Source organism: Myotis davidii, unplaced genomic scaffold, assembly GCF_000327345.1.
Source record: "Myotis davidii unplaced genomic scaffold, ASM32734v1 scaffold49, whole genome shotgun sequence".
NCBI lineage: Eukaryota > Metazoa > Chordata > Mammalia > Chiroptera > Vespertilionidae > Myotis > Myotis davidii.
Genome location: NW_006300375.1, coordinates 1,182,788 through 1,201,530, shown reverse-complemented (window position 1 = coordinate 1,201,530; position 18,743 = coordinate 1,182,788).

Sequence of the window (18,743 nt, the reverse complement as noted above, 5' to 3'; positions counted from 1 at the left end):
ATAATTATTCAAATTGTGTGTATACATTTTTTGAGACAGCCTATATTCTAAATAGTAACCCTTTTCGGATATATGATTTGCCAATATTTTCTCCCATTCTAAAGGTTGCCTTATCACTTTGTTGTTTCCTTTGATGCACAGAAGTTTTAAAGTTAGATACAGTCCCCCAAACTCGTATATTGTACCCAAACCTCTATTATCTATCTATCTATCTATCTATCTATCTATCTATCATCTATCATCTATCACCTTTTATCAATCCACCCAAACTCATGAATGTGGACAACCAAATTTCATGAAAATCAAGAAGACAGACAGAATTTTTGAACTACTAAGCTTTTTAAAAACAATTTTAAGGAGGGAAAATCCCCTTAGTCATTTTCAGTTCTCATGGTCTGGGCATCTCACCAAGCTGTTTTTGATTATCATGTATAAAGATGCATGGAGTTTTTCAAGCAACACAGCCTCTAAAAACAAGCCAATTACTTCATCTGTGCTGAAGTGAAGAATCAGTGACTTAATCCAATGCAGAAGAAAAACTTTCAATGTTATATATTCGTGAGAGACTGAATGTCAATGTAGCACATAAATGCTGTAACACGTTTATGTATTATTTAGCAACTTCCCAGGATAATATTGACAGTATGCAATTTAACTTTAAATATTGGCTTAGAACTTAGAACATGCATGAGATTCCACTCCACTGTATTTTGTTTGTAGCTGGTCAATAAGATGTGCTCCTTTACTAATGGAGCTAACAATGTACTTAAAAAATGTGTATACAAATAGCTATCATTTAGGCAGAATGTGATCCAAAGGAGATATAAATATGAATTCAACAGTTTAAAAATTCCTTCTTGATTGAGATGGAAGGGGAATGAAGTGGACTCAATGAAAATTTCCTAGCAGGGATGTTGTTTAATATGGAATCAGAAAGTAGGTATTATTTCAAGAGACACATAGGTATGGCATGAGGAAAGAGGTGATGTCATAGTTTCATGTGCCTAAGAGAAGTGTGATCTAAGCAGCAAAGTTAGATTACAACTAAATCATGCCTACGTAAGGCATTTAAATGAGATTCTGAGGGCAGCGAGAATAACTGTGGCAACCAAGTATAGTTGGTAATGAGAGGAACACATTATCAAGGGAAAATCATGCCTTACCTACAGTGGTTTTATTACTTGTGATTTTTCAACAACTTGATGCATATTGGTTTTTAAAAATTACAGCATTTAAGTTTACATCAGGTCCCCCCTTTAAACAAATGAAGAGCATCAACCAATTTTTATCCCTCCCATATAAAATAGGAACAAGTGTGTGGTGTAAGAAACAAAGGACATATGGTCTCCATAATATAAAAGTATATAAGTATACACCTGAGCATATTACATGCTTCAGTAGTTTTTTAATCAACTGAAGAATGTGCCAAGAATATGGTTAACATGAGCAGGTTTAATAACCCTAAATATCTAATTTGGTTAGAATACAGTTGCTTTTACTCTTACTATTTCATCCACATGCACACATATACATATTCATACAAACATAATACTTATATAATTTTTAGTTTTGTTTATATATTTTTCTATCAGACCTTGATCTTAAACAAATACAGTGTTCATGATTAAGATAAAGGTTGTATAATGCAACATCCTAAATTGGTTAGGGCTTATAATTTAATGAGAAAAGGAATGTGAGTTAGGAGAATATTAAGTAATTCAGGCAAAAGATTATGAAGTTTTGGATCATGGTGCTGGCAGTGAGAATGAAAATAAGGGGATTTAAAAAAAAATTGCTGAACTAACTGGAAATAGCACAGGAAAGTTATAATAATAGCAGCTAACATTTATCTAGGGATAACTAAGGTACAGACATCGTTCTAAGTTGTGAACCCATATTGACTTATTTAACCCCCTCAGTAACCTATTAAATATTCTTATTACTCCATTTTACAGATGTGGAAACTAAAATATAGTGATATAATAAGATGTCCAAAACTAACTAGCCAATAAATGGGAACCCAAAATGACTAAGCCTAAAACACATGGTCTAAATTGCATTAGAGATAACCACTGTATAAAATTCAGATTACTAGTTGGATAGTGGTAATAGAAACAAAGAAAAGAGGTTAAGAAGTACAGTAAAGAAAATAAAATGTTTTAAGTCCCTGTTTTGTTTTACACATTTTGTATTTCAAGGCCAGGAAGATATAAAGTTAGATAAGAAAACATGAGTTAGAGGTTTTGTACTAGACTGTATAACAGGCTATGGCCAAAGAAACACATCATACCATTGTTTGAATGACAGCATATAGGCAAATGAGTATTAATTATCAAATTTGTCAAAAGATGGCTGAATGGTGTATTGAAACCATCAGAAATGAATTGGCCCTAAAGAAATATCCAAAGACCTTGAGAGCTTGTTTGGAGGTTCTAGCAGGGGAGCACAGCTACTCCTATACCCTTGACCAAAGACCGGTCCTCTCCTCGGGGGGGAAGGTCGTCCTCTTTGAGTGCACAGCTTCGGGAGGGACGCACATGGATCGGTGAGGGAGGAGGGAGACACCCGCCTAGCCAGCCAGATCAGCCAAATCAACCCTGGAGATCAATGGGGTGAACTGGAGAGCATTATGCTAAGGGAAGCCAGTCAATGAAGGAAAAATACCACATGATCTCACTCATTCAGGGGTAACAAAGACCATTATAAACTTATGAACAATAATAGATACAGAGGCAGAGCTGCCTCAAACTGATTGTCAAACTGCAGCAGGAAGGCCAGGGAGGGTTGGGTGGTAGGAGGGAGGTGGGTAAGAGATCGACGGAAGGACTTGTATGCATGCATATAAGCATAACCAATGGACATAAGACATTGGGGGGTAGGGGAGGCCAGGGGATTGTCAAGGGTGGGGGGGAAAAAAGGACACATATGTAATACCCTTTGTAATACTTTAAGCAATAAAACAATTTAAAAATTTTTTAAAAAAAGAAATATCCACCAGCATGGGTGGCTAGTGAACCAGCAGGTATTTCATTAGACAAAGGTGAATAGAAATCCACAAGGAGACAATAGATCTCAAACCAGATTAGGCATCGTTGTGTAAGAAACTATATCAACTGTATCAAAGCATCAGCATATGAAACGTTATAATACGCTAAAAATTTTTATTAGGCTGGATACATGGAGACGTGAAGCCAAGAGTCTCTGGAAGTATGGAGGGAAGTCAAGGGTGGAGATGTTCTGATGGAGACATAAATCATTTCAGCAAGCATGAAAAAAATAATGAAAACGCTAGAATGACAGGAGGTTGAGTTATTACAAATATTCACGTTTAAATGCTATAATTTTCTATGAATCTGATACTCTTGTTGGAGATCCATTTGTTTACAGTTCAATAGGAATATGATTCTTTCCTCCTCCCCTGAAATTCACTAGATTTGTTTTTATGACACCCCAGAAATAACCTCAGTAAGAGTTATAAGCACCCAAGTTCTACTGATATAGAGATACAATCAAAAGGCCAATCCACATAAGAAGAGAGAGTGTATTTTTACATCAACTCACCAGTTTTTAAAAAAAATACATATAAAACTTTGGGAATTATTATTCCAGGAAGGATGGAATTTCCCTCTGCAGGAAAATATCCACAATTGAAAGATGTAATGCAATAAATAAATACATGAGTAAGATAAAAATAAGAGTGCACATCTGCTTCCTGGTAGCATTATGATAAATACTTTGGGAAATGTTTCTTTTGGTTTCTATTATTAAAAGTGATCACATCAAGAATGCATGAGTGACATTATTATCTCTTTTTGTTCACACCCAGATGATGAATGGAAAGTGGCAACATTTTAGATAAGTCTATACCAGGGGTGGGCAAACTTTTTGACTCGAGGGCCACAATGGGTTCTTACACTGGACCGGAGGGCCAGAACAAAAGCATGGATGGAGTGTTTGTGTGAACTAATATAAATTCAAAGTAAACATCATTACATAAAAGGGTACGGTCTTTTTTTTCAATAGTTTTTATTCATTTCAAACGGGCCGGATCCGGCCCGCGGGCCGTAGTTTGCCCACAGCTGGTCTATACCTTCTAACAACAAAGAACTATAAACAACAAACCAAAAGCTGCATTGCATACTTGTTAACATGAATATTTTTGATGTGAATATTTATTTTGGATGGAAGTCCACACTATAATTGAATGACCTGACAGTGTTTTGAACCAGAGTTGTTAAAAAAAATGTGGAAAAGGACCCATCTCTGCCCATATATTTATCCATTTCTTAGCATTTTGAGGGGGCAGAGGTGCAGTTGTGCACCAATCCCTAGAGAGCTTCATTCTTTCCAAAAACTATGCAGTACTAAGGATACAGGAATGATTAACAGAAAATATATCTTAACAACTTTGTCAATGGTTAAGTATGATTTCGTTTTGTTATTTTTTATTTATTTTGAGTAATTGAGTTACTACCAAAAGCCTCTCTTTACAAATGAATTACAGAATGTGCATGAGGGCAATTGCCTTCAATCTTTCTCTGGCTTAGGGTTCTTGAATGATAGAGTCATCCTAAAATCAATAGATAACAACCTAAGTCAGATGATAAATAAGAAAGAGAAAGCAAATCAAAGATTTCACAGCTACCAAATTGTCTGGAAGAACCTTCCTGAATGTCCTAAACCAGTGAGAGTATCACAAAAGACTCTTCACAGACACATTCATTTCATTTAAGAATCACCCATTCATTTAATAGTTATTGATCATCTACCATGTAGTTATTAGTGCAGGGGTGATAACATGGTGATCAAGATAGACATATTCTAGCCTTCATAAAGCTTACATTATAGCAGAGAACACAGACTAGAAAACAGGCAATTTTAATGGATAGTGGGAGAGGAGAGTTGATTCCTTTTGTGCTTTCATGTCATTTACTATTATTATAAAAACTATTTTACTCAAGACTGTAGGTTTTCCCTCCATTGCCCCCATGTTGCCATAGTAACTAACTAGCTAATATTAAAGTAGGAAGAAAGCAAAGGGAAAGCCAGACATTATAAGCATGCCCATCTGGGCAGCCTCACCAGGAAGCTACAGTTTCACACTCCCCACAGGGAATCCCAGTCCATTCCCTGCAGATCACTGGGGGAAAAGAGAAGATGGGTACATGCACAGTGAAGTCCTGGTGACATAGGTGAGGTGCTTGTCTGTCAGTCTGACCTGGAAACAAAGATAATTTGCAAGTGGGGCAGAGTCACTGCAAGTGCAGAAAATCCTGAAGGCTTAATTGGTTATGCTCCTAGTAAAAATCCCCAAACCTGGCTAGCGTGGCTCAGTGGTTGAGCATTGACCTATGAACCAGGAGGTCATGGTTCAATTCCTGGTCAGGGCACATGCCCAAGTTGTGCTCAATCCCCAGTGTGGGGTGTGCAGGAGGCAGCTGATCAATGATTCTCATCATTGATGTTTCTATCTCTCTCTCCCTCTCCCTTCCTCTCTGAAATAAATAAATAAAATCCCCAAAGACAAAGGAATTATCTCTCTTTTGTTCCTCTTGATTCACTCCTGCTTTCTTGTAGTTGCCATGCTCACCCCATAGCCATGTTGGTTATCTGATTAAAAAAAAAGTTAATTTGTCCTTTCAGAAGAGTCATTATTATGTCACTAGTAGTTGTCACCTTACCTGGGTCTGGCGCAACAATTCCAGTAGGACCCATTAGATTTGTTTTCTAAATAATCTGTCAACATCAGTGTAAACCAAAATTAATTTTCAACTATAATAAAAAATAAAAAGCATCTTTGAACAAAAAGGAACCACAGCCTGGGAGATACAAATTCAGGTAGCAACCTAAACTGTGTTCCATGGACTCAAAGGGCAGGCCCTCTGTATTGTAATAGGAAAAGTTCCCACCCAGATTTTCAATTAGGTCAGTTTTATGTAAACAAAGTATCCAAACTGTGCATTCTCATTGGACAGAGAAGACCTCAGGCCATTGGTAGGAAGAAATCAGGACTTCCCTGTAGTGTTTGACCCAGGCAGCATAAACAAATAGGGCACAGTGCAGGAAGCTGAGAGTTCAGTCTGAGGCCCTTCCTGTTAGAACATATAAGGAACCCCTGTCAGAAATGGCCGCTAGGCTCTTATTCTTTATAAAATGTGAGCCCTTCGTTGACCATGGCAAGTTCATCCCAGCAGAACAATTCTTTCTCCGGGATCCCATCAAATGAATCTTTCTTGTTGGGGTCTACAGAAATAAGAAGCAGGATGTCTGTCCTTCCAGGAGTAAAGAGACTTCAATTATAATCTCAGCTTTGTGTTTATTCAGTTGTGTGCCTCCACGCACACTACAAGTAGTGTCTTATAAACAGGGCTTATGAATTACTCAAGTGCGGGGCCATTCCTCTCCAAACAGTCAGCCCCCATCTTAGAATATAGATGTTCTTTCATGTTTAAGGAAGGAAATAGAGGGGGAGGGGGAGGAAGAGCAGAGAGGGGTAAAGAGGAGGAGAGAGAATCCACAGTATTTCATCTACAATTGTCTCTATGAAATAAAAACAAATAGGACCAGGCGTGCCCTCAGGTGCCTTGTTGTTTTTAATTCTGAAATATCAGAGTCTATGAGACAAACCAGATAAAAACTACTTTACTAATGACTATTTCTTAATTAGAAGTATTTTCAAATAGACATCTGAGACTAACAGTTTATCAGGCTTACACCCTGATTATTTCCAAGACTGCAATAAAACAAAACAAACAAAAACCTTACTAGTTCTGTTAAAGTTTTAACTAAATTCCAAAATTCTTTATTGTGGAATGCACAAATTCAATATATAGGGTGTCCCAAAAATGTATATGCACTTTAAATAATTATTAATTCCAGTGGATTAAGTCTGAAAAGAAAGAAACATCAATTGATCTATCAGAAAAAAATGTATGTATACATTTTTTTGGGACACCCTATATTTAGACTGTAAAATTGAACTTTAGAAATATTATTTTCTGAACACTAACAGGTTTTCTGCTGCTTTCACAACCTATGTTTTTGTCCTTAACATTCTTTTGAATGAAGATAAGCTAAAGTCTATCTGTAATACTTTAAATATCTGAAATATTTAAAAGAAAATATTTAATATTTCTAGAATGCACATTGTAGAGTAGTAGGCTTTTCGATTATTTAGAAAATATTTCAAGTAAACCTTATTGGTCTTATTAAACACATTTCACCTTCTATGAAATAGAAATAGGGTTTTATAAATTATTATTAATATAAAATAGGTATAAAATATATAATTAATTTAGGATATATACATAACAAATTATGAGTAATACAAGGTATATTGATGAATGCAAAAGTGACAATTATGGGAATAGACTAATCTGAAACAATACCAAGAAAGGCATTCAGAAAGTATTTTCCCATTAAATAACTAGAACATTATTCAGTTTCACTTCCACTTGCTCAGAAGCTGAAATGACCTTTAAGTTCAATTTCTGGAAAATATCATTGATTAACATGCTTGCTGCTTCTATTAGCTAGTTAAAGTCTAGAGAACTGCCGGGCAGATGAGGTGGCATGGGACAAAGATGCTCTTTGCACATTAGATTGCTCACACCTAGAAGCAGGAGTTACTCATTTATCTCTGCGCTCTTCTTAAATGCCCCCCTTGACAGATGGGGGCTTCGCTTCCTTAACCAACTTGATTCCACACGTTTTGTAGTGAAAGATTCTACAAGTTCCCTTGAAGTCCCAAATTTAGGGATAAGGAATCTTGGTTCTCTTAGCAGCTAAAGAGCTCCCATAGGAAAAGGTCAGCACTTGTAAATTGTCTAGAAAAAGTCTAGTCCCTGGGCAGGAGACTGTACTACAGGAAAATGTTACTGGGCGTTTTCTATATCCTCAAGTGGTGGACAGTGAATTAGGTCATTCGTTCCTCTAGATTTTCTTGTAAAGAGGATTATAACAGTATTCTGAAACCAAAGAATAGAGCATTAAATGAGAGCTGTCAAGAATAATACCTGGTTAGGAGAGTTATAGGGACAAGATAGTGTCCAAACAGTGGAAGTAGGCTGTAGATAAGAGGATCGAAATGACAGCAGGCCCATGTTGAAGGGTTAAAAAATATCTATTCATTGGGTTAAAATAAAAAAGAATAAGTGTGTGTGGAGGAGCCTTTGAACAAATCTGTACTGCTTATTTGGGGGTGGGGCACTTCAGCAAGGACACATGCAATGTTGCAAATCCAGTAGTAGATAGCTAAAGAACGCTGGGATGCCAAGAAATGAGGCTGGAAATTTAGATGTGGCTCCTAAGAATTGTATGACTTGATATTTAGCCTCCATAACTAGATGCTGCTTCTGTGATAACTAGCCATGAAGGGTTCCTTTAACCTGGACTCTCCCTCATACCCCTATATATCATGGTCTGTGGCAGTGTTCCCCAAATTATGTCTCTTTAAACCAGCGGTTCTCAACCTGTGGGTTGCAACCCCTTCGGCGGTCGAATGACCCTTTCACAGGGGTCACCTAAGACCATCCTGCATATCAGATATTTACATTACGATTCATAACAGTAGCAACATTACAGTTATGAAGTAGCAACGAACATAATTTTATGGTTGGGTCACAACATGAGGAACTGTATTTAAAGGGCCAGAAGGTTGAGAACCACTGATTTAAGCACACTTGTGTGCAAAAAAAGGAGGTGGTAATGGTCAATTCTAAAATGGCATTCTCTTCTCCAGGAATATACTTGAGGGAGGTCACCAGAGGACTGTTCTTTGCATGAGGTGAACAGAACTCAGCATATAAAAACCAGAAGGCCATAGAGCAGTGCATAGATGGCATGAAAATCTGATCTATGTGCAATATGCATAATCTATGTGAGGATAAAGAAAAGATGATACATACATACTGTAACGTGCCATACAGCGTTTGAGTTTCCTATATTAACCACGTAGTCCTCACAATAACCCTGTGAGGTTAGGACTTTCATGAACCCCCAGTAATCTGATGGGAAACATGCAGAAAGGTCAAGTAATTTGTTTGAATCACACAGTGAAGAGGTGACACAGGCAGGAGCTGAACCTGGGCTGTCTGTCTGCTCACATGGTCTTAGCATTGCACCATGTTCCCTCCCATGCTTTAAAGCCCCAGTTTAAAGTCACACGAATTGAGTAAGACTCTGGGACTTTCAGTTACCAGAGTGACCTCCATACAGAGCAGTGGTTCCCAACCTATTTTTAGCCATGCCCCACCTACGCATCTCCAAAATCCTGATGTCCCCCCCAATACCATATAATTCTTATTATTCAAAAAGTGAACTCCTATCCACATGGAGGAAGCCTAAAAGGCCATTAACTTGGTCTAAACAAGCTGCCAGAGAACATAGCATCCATGAAAAAGAAAAAGGAAAGAACGAAAGGACAGCTGACGTACTGGGGGAGAAATTGTTTTTAAAAATAATAATAATATGAAGTGATGTGAAAAAATAGCAAACAAAGTTTCAAAACATAATAGAGAACTGAAATGTATAATATGTCACAATATATTTACATACTGTTATATACTGTATATGAGGCCCCTAGAACCATATGAAATGCAAAAAATTCACTGTTAATAACTCATTCTCGAATTGCCCCCCTTAAAAATCAAACTTCCCCCCTGTGGAGTGTGTGCCCCACATTGGGAACCACTGATATAGAGTATTGAGCAATAAAGTCTAATCCACCCGCGTAATGTTGTGGTAAAATAAATAAGACCTGAGAGAGAGTTGGGGTTGGAGATAATACTCTGGGCATCATCTGCACATAGATACCAGCAGAGTTTGAAAAGAAGATGACATAATTAAAGGAAATACTGTAGGGAGAAAAGACCAAGATTATGAAAAAGACCTTGTGTTTAGATTTAATATCACAAGGAGATTAACTTGAGCCATGATGATAATGAATTATTTTGTAATTGTCTACTTCAGGATAGCAACCATGTTTTTTCATCTGTATTTCATCAGAGACGTTTAGAGTGCCCAGCACATGGCAGCACTCTGTAAGTACTTCTTCAATTAAATAAAAGATAAAAAGGGAATTAGAGATAGAAGGGCATCAAGAGTAATATGAGCCCTAACTGGTTTGGTTCAGTGGATAGAGCATCGGCCTGGGGACTGAAAGGTCCCAGGTTCGATTCCAGTCAAGGGCATGTATCTTGGTTGCAGGCACATCCCCAGTAGGAGGTGTGCAAGAGGCAGCTGATCGATGTTTCTCTCATAGATATTTCTAACTCCCCATCCCTCTCACTTCCTCCCTGTAAAAAATCAATAAAATATATTTTATAAAAACAAGAGTAATATGAATATGTGTGAAATAACCTTTATGATAAGGAATATATGTGTGAAATAAACCTGTGATGAATTTCATATGCAAAGTAGTCACAAGAGGAAAAAACAGAGGCAATGGACTCCAAATGGATTAATTGCAATTAAAGCACTAGAAAATGCATATTAATTATTATAAGAGTTTGTCATATGCTATAAGAATATGGAGAAAGATGTGCAGTAACCATTTGGTCCTTATTTTTCAGAACCTTAAATCTTGTGATGCTAGAAGAAAAAGCGTAACAGTTATTAGGGACTGTAAAAGATATTAAGGACAGGTGAATAAAATTTTTGAGTGAAAAGCATTTTTCAAAGCAAGATGTAGTGAACATGTGTGAAGTTGGCATGCAGAGTTGGCATCATTTGGGGGCCAGGAAGGGTGGTGGAAACAAAAGACAAAATTATTCTAAATGAAGGGAGAAACATAGCCAATGCCCCAGGAGGAAAGAACACAGAGATTATTGGCTCATGTGGTTGACACTGGTTTGTCCTTTAATAATTGACTAAAGGTCTGGTGCATGAAAATTCATGTACTGGAGGAGGAGTCCCTCAGCCCAGCCTGCCCCCTCTCACAGTCCGGGAGCCCTCAGGGGCAGGAGGTGACCCGGCGATCAGGAGAAGGCAGTGCCCCATCACACCTCTGCTGCTGCCACTACCAGCAGAGCAAGCCTCGGCCGGCCCTGGTTACCTGAGCCTCAGGCAGCCCTGGGCGCTGGGGGGCTGAGGGGACTGGGAACCACCATCTTGTGGCTGTGGGTGCTGCCATCTTTGAGGGCGGGGTAGTCAGTTAGCATATTCCCTCCTTATTGGCTGTGGGTGCCTCCATCTTTGTGATGGCATGAGGGTCGATTAGCATATTCCCTCTTTATTAGATAGGGTTTGAGTAATTTATCAGACTTACAAAAACACTTTTCAACTCTGTGTATAGGAAAAAGGGGAACCTCTAAATGTTTATTTCTGATGATTAGAACTAACCAAGAGTGACAAATATATAAAAGGGGTAATTGTTGGCTATCATGCAAATGATGGCTGTATGACTGATAAACACCAGCAGAAAGCAGATCTGAATGCAATTGTTATTTTAAATAAATCTCAAGTGAAAGTGCACAGGATATGAAATGATTACTTACTGCACTCACAACTTTTGCAAGATGAATCAAAAGTATCATTTCCGGAAAATGAACAGACCTATGCGATAGTGACACAACAAAAGAAGAGTTCTAAATAGTCCACATCCAGAGACAGGGGAGGTGAGGGGAGACTTCCGTAGGATCTTAGCCCAAGCTTTCTGAAGGGTTAATTGAGCCCACATGTGTAAGCATAGCATTCCTTCTCCATGCAAGTTATTGCTGCCAAAAACTTGCCCTTTTTAAAACCTGAACAATGAGCATTCTCTGCCAAACCTCATCACAGTGTAGTCTAAGACAACAATCCCCATGGCTCTATGAAACGTGAATCAAGCCAAACAGGGAAATGTTATTCTCTCATCTATATATCCAGTAGAAATGCTTTTGAACAGCTGCTTCACAGGTGATAAAAGTCTTAACTTCAAAAGGTGATAAGATAATCTTGACTTGAATGAACTTCCCATTATAAAATTACAAATGACTCATCAGACACCATTTCATTATGCAAATACTTTGCAAACAGAATAGTCTGGCTACTTAACCTCTACCAACCTGCTCAGGAGCAATTTTTAACACACTAACTAGCTTACTATATGAAAATATAAGACAGAAGATAATGTGGCCAAAAGAGTGAATTTTCAATGAGAAGATATATCAAGGATAAAATTAATAAGCATACAATTGCTCTACTATTTAAAGAATTTGTCCTCTAATGTGAGAAGTTAAACCTCAAAATTGGATTTGAGATGATGATTTTCATTAACAAAGACATTTTTTTTTTCAAAATGGCCCTCTAGTTGTAATTATGATTTCACTAGCCATCAATTACTAAAAAACATATTGATAGGAAATAAAACAAGAGAACTGGTCCTTAAAAATTTATTAAGAGGAAGTAAAAAATGCAAAAGTGTAAATGGTACCTATCTTTGTTATAAAATCTAAGTATACATTTTAAAAGTTTTTGGTCAGAATATTCCATTTTTTTATTCCTCTTTTTAATTAGGTTAAGTTACTGTAGGCACGATCTCTTTTATAAAAAAAAAAGTTGTTAAATTATTTTGTGTAAAACAAAAAAGAAAACCCTGAACCTAAGATTCCAGTGAGAGTCCAGAGCATATTAATCTTGTTGAGTTGAGTCTTTTTCAGACATTTTCATTTTTTCAGGAAATTTTGTAGGATATCACCAAAAAAAAAAAAAAAAAAAAGTCTTTTAGTCACACATTCTGGAATCAGGTTCCATAACTTTTCCCGAACAAGTCCTTGAAATGTTTTATGCCATGACTCATACAAACTAAAAACAAAACAAACAACATTTTTTTTAAAGCATGCTGAAATTTCTCAATAATTGTCACAGTAAAACACAAATTCAGCAGATACTGTAGTTAACTGTAGAGTATAGAACAGGGGTGGGCAAACTTTTTGACTCGAGGGCCACAATGGGTTCTTAAACTGGACCGGAGGGCCAGAACAAAAGCATGGATGGAGTGTTTGTGTGAACTAATATAAATTCAAAGTAAACATCATTACATAAAAGGGTGCGGTCTTTTTTTTTTTAGCTTTATTCATTTCAAACGGGCTGGATCCGGCCCCCGGGCCGTAGTTTGCCCACGGCTGGTATAGAATCTGGTAATCATTAAATAACTAGAGGCGCAGTGCACGGAATTTGTGCAAGGGGAGGGTGTCCCCCTCAGCCCAGCCTGCTCCCTCTCCAATCTGGGACCCTTAGGGGGATGTCCAACTGCCAGGGGATCGAGCCTAAATCGGCAGTCAGAAATCCTTCTCATAATCCAGAACCGCTTGCTCCTAACTGCTCACCTGCCTGCTTGCCTGATCGCCCCTAACTGCTCCCCTCCCACCAGCCTGATCACCCCTAACCGCCTCTGCCTCTGACCTGGTTGCCCCCAACTGTCCCCCCAGCCAGCCTGGTCACCCCCAACTGCCCCCCTGGTCACCCCACACATCCTGTCGTTCACTAACCCCCCTGCCAGCCTTGTCACCACCCCAGGCAGCCTGCTGTTTGGTCTTTATTGTGATGGAGTCTGGGACAATTTGCATATTCCTCTATTATTAGTATACATTATAAATATGAGATAACAAAAAGTAAGACATCAGGTTTGAAAGCTTAGATAAAAACAGTAAAATTACAAGACTTTTGGTCCAATTGTAAGAAGAGCTTACTAAAAGAGAGTAAACCACAAATTTTTTTTAAAAATGTTGCAACAATTTGAGACAAGAAAGAGAAGGAATAGCATGTGATTTATATATACATATGTACATACACACAGAGAAAGTGTCTTTGGAGAGTGAGGGAAAGCTTTGAGAAAACATATATAATAGGTAGAAAGGGAAATGGCAGCCCTTATTTCCTGCCCACCCCACATTGGCTGGGACATACATTAACCTCAGCTTCTAGGAATGTTGGGGGAGAAAGAGGACAAATAGATATATTTTTAATTTTCAACATAACAATGATATGCCTATTATACATATAATATTTCATAGGAAATAATCTTTAACATACTTAACGTAGTAGATTCCTTGAGGTTCAAAGATGAGAATAAAGAGTCACAGAGACATTTTGGCAAGAATTTTGAAAACATAATCATCATCTATACCTGAAGACATCTGGCACTGATGATAGATCTTGGCAATATCAATAAAATAGCAAAGAAAGAAGTAGGAAAAAAAGTTTGCCTTCCATTTTAATATTGAATATTGATTTATAGGACACAACTAATACATACCTTTCTTTGCACAAGAACCTATAATGGTGATCTGGAAATTTTCAGTAATCCAAATAATACATTTTAACTTTTTAAAAATTGATTTTAGTGAGAGAGGTAGGGAGAGGGAGAGAGAGAAGAACATCAATGAGAGAGACAAACATCAATGGGCTGCCTCCTGCACACTCCCACCAGGGATCCAGCCCCAAACCAGGGCATGTGCCCCTACTGGGAATGGTACCAAAGATTTCTCATGCACAGGATGATGCTCAACCAACTGAGCCACACTGGCCAGGGCCATATAACACATTTTATTTAGAAAAATAAGTAATTATGAGAATAGTTCATTACAAATATGAGTCTATAATTATTATATTTTGCATTAACAGTATAAAAATGGCAGAATAGTGGTGCCTTAAAGTAGGGGAATAAAGCATTTATTTGAATGACATTAACCTTGTGAACCAGAGAAATATTCATCTTTTATAAAATTTTTCACCATGGTTAATCAGTGTTTTTGAAATCTCACTTTTAAAACGTATACTTTATTTTTTTCAGAACAGTGTTAGAATTATAAAAACATTGAGAAAAGACTACAGAGAGTTCCCCTATAACCCATACCTAGTTTCCCCTATTATTTTTACACTAGAGGCCCAGTGCACAAAATTCTGCGCCAGTAGGGTCCCTGGCAGCTGCCGGCTGCCAGCTGCTGGCTGGGACCTTCCTTCCTCTGGCCAATGGCCTGCTGCCAGCACCGGCTGCCGGCCGGGGCTCCTTCTGCCCTGGCCCCTGCCACCACCACTGCTGCCCAGGGCCAGGGGGAGGGGCCATGGGCGGTTGGCTGGCCAGCCCCACCCCCTGGTCAAACTCCTGGTTGAGGGGACAATTTGCATATTAGGCTTTGGCCAGGAAGTTCTTTCAATTGGTTCCTATGCCTCTTTCTCATACCTCTATCAGTGTGTGTATGTGGTGATGGTGGTCATGGTGGTCATGGTGGTGGTGTGAATGTGTTTTCTGGACATTCATTTTTTGGCACTACAAGATGACCCAGGCTCACCTTGCATAGTTCCTACCCCAGTCCTAGAGTCAGCCATTTCTCCAAGAATCCCTAGTTTGGTATTAGAAATGAAGCTCTAGGCACAAAGTGTCACATATAAAATTCATTTTTAAAATAAATACTTTATGCTTATCAGAATTTTCTGGTTTTTCAATGATAATCATAAACTATATCTGTAATGAAAATCATTACTATAATAACAAAAGATCTATAAAAATACACACCCATTTCAATAAGAAAAATCACATTAATATGAACTTCTATTGACCCAGTATTTAATATTATAAGTAAATTGAGAGTTCTGAATATGCCAAATATTTACCTTTGAAATGAAGTGTTACATTTGAAAATTGAAAGAGTTCCTCCAAATATGAGTAGTAGTCATTTTCACTTTAGGCAACACTTCTTTCTTTCATAGAATAACCACTTCAGATATGAAGAGAAAATATTTATCTAAAAGCACCACCAACAACAAATACCAACATCCAAGAATGCCTGAATTTCACCTATAAGGACTGATATTTATAATAAAGATTAAAAACACACACAAAAAGGGAATGAAAGCCTAACACCTTGTGTATACATTCATCAAAGAAAAACCAGATTATTTGGACATAATTTGAAATTATTACATCATTATAAGATGTGAAAAAAAGACTTCCATTGGCCTATTTAAGCAAATTAGGAGGGTACTTTATTTTCTGGACAATGTTCTTAAGCAGTGATAATAAATGTACCTATTATTAGGTATGGGTCATACAGGCTCATTTCTGGAATAAATATGGCATCATAATTCTTAAAAGCTGTTTAAGATATGTAAGATGTTGGCAAAGTAGAAGACCTAGTCAAGTGAATAATTAATATAGGAAAAATCAATTGAACATTTATCTGATGGTAGATTAATAATCTTCATATACCTATACCATTTTGCTTATTTTCCAAGAGAGCAATAGTACGGTATTTCTCTTAAGATGCTCAGTAATTTAGACTTCATTTGCTTATTTGATTGATTTTGTTCTCAGCAGTAATAGTCCCAGTTAATGATGCTTAATTCTACTTAATTAGAAAAATATAGCAAATATTCCATCTTTCCTGTGATTTGCTAGTAAAACTAAGAGGACACACTATTAACCAGCAGTTTTAAAAACATAACATGTTGACGTTATGTTAACTGCCCTATTGAGAAAACAAGGGATGTGGTCCTAATGTCTGAAGCAGAAGACACCACATCTTTAAGGGGATGATAGACTCAGATTCAGAAAGACACAGACTATTCTACGAACTTTGGTCACTTAATTCTCAGTTTATTTTATACATTTACATGGAAGGGTAATATTTATAGTTTACTGAACTTTGCAAAAGAATGAACAAACTGTCTAAATTTACCAGTGGAAGATTAGCAAGCTGGTTAATGATGTCCTGATTCATTACTTTAGAAATTATTAAATATTATTAACATAGAGATAAAGGGTCAAATATTGAGGAAGATAGACTGAAAGTCATCAAAATAATTTCAAATCTAAGTATGAACAGTATACTTCATGATATATTCCAGCTTTTTATAGCACTTAACTATCAGTTTTTTAATAATTTGTATTTATACATGTCTAATAATTTAAGTATAAGTCATTATTACTTAAGTTTTGAAATAATTTAAAAGGTGTTGCATTGCTTATCAATGTGTTTCAATTTATAAGAATTTTGCTTTAGCTATATCCTTCCTTCTAATTATTATTTAGGTATGTTTTATTTAGTTAAGGTTAATTAACTTGGACATTGATGATACAGATTCTCATTTGTCAATTAGGTACTTGAAAAATACAAGCAATTAAAAATAAAATAACACTTTATAGCATCATAAGAAATATTCAGCATCACACCACTTTTCTCTGTGAAAGGGTAAAACTCAGATCTAAGAGAAAATTATCCTTCCTAAAATCTCAGAGAAAGTAAAATATAACATCAAGTTCTTTAATCTGATTTTCTATAGGCAATAGATTCAAATTCATTCTATTAATTGCTTATATTATTAGATGTCAACATGTGTTAGGTATCTAGAATATGTTTTGCACTGTTGTAACCTGAAGATATAAAAATTCCTTCTTTCAAGGTTCTTATAATCTAATGAGGGATCATAAACAACAATAAGACAGTGGTTCTCAACCGTGGCTGCACATTAGAATCACCTGGGAATCTTTTTAAAATCCTGATTTCTGAGCCTCATCCTCCGGAAATTCTGTTTCTTTGTTACTAATGTTTTGGCTCCACCCCATAACAAAGAAACAGAATTTCTTTGAATAAAGAAAAAGATTGACAGGCATAATGAAGATATAAAAATAAAAAGGGATTTGGGACAAGGTTTCCCAGAGTAAGGTAGTATTTTTTAACCTAGTTTATGAAGTAAAAAAGAATGTGATTAACAAATTTTGCCTATGATCAATCATTATGATTATTGTTACTACTGTTTATTGTACAAATGTGGATATTTATTTTCTCTTTTAAGGAATATGCTTTTAAATATTACAATACTTGCTATTTTACTTGGGTAATCTATATAACTCCACGTACTTATGTTAAGAATAATAGTTTTTCAAAATAGAGCTATGGTTACTCTTATTTATGAAATAAATCATTCATTAATTGACAAGAATGCTTCCCAAGGAACATGTGTCATCAAAACATTATAATTCCCACACAGAAAAGTAAAATTCAGTCATATTTTTTTCACAAAATAATGAGGCTATCACAATCTGAAGATATACTAATATTCATTCAATCGGCACCAACCGAAACGTTTCCCTGCGAGGTTGATATTCCAACCGCTTCATAAAAATGTAGGTGACAACCCAGTAACTTTGTACACAAGCACCAGGCTGCAGAAATACCTGCCAGTTCCAGAGCCATCTTCAGAGTCTCTTCAAGATCTGTGATAACCTTTTGATAGTTACCAAATGTCCATGTAATGGAATAAGAATATATTATGAAGAATAAGAAAAGGCACCAGGAAACTCCCTGTCTTAATTTAACTCCAACCCAAAACAATATATTTTTTAGTATTCAGAATAATTTAGCTCAATGACTCAAGGTTAAACATGTAGTTGATTTGTTAGCCTGTCATCGTAAACACTACACGTACTTCCTCTGCCTTTGTAATTGCTTATATTCTAGACCTTCCCTGCTACCAAAATTAATTCCCACGTCCACCCTTACCCACACATAAAAGAAATAGATTAAAATTTCAGTTTCTCTTTGTACATTTTTCCCATGCAAAAACATAGTGCAAATTCATCAACTAAGACATAACTATAAAGGCAATTCTGCAAGAAGGCAAAAGAAAAGCCACATAATCATGTCTCTACCTTTTACTTTTAGTTTCTGTCGTGTGGATTATAGTTCTCTGATAATTCGAAAACATTTTGCATTGCTAGACATTTTCCCTTAACCTCTCTCTCTCTCAGAAAGTCAGCAGGA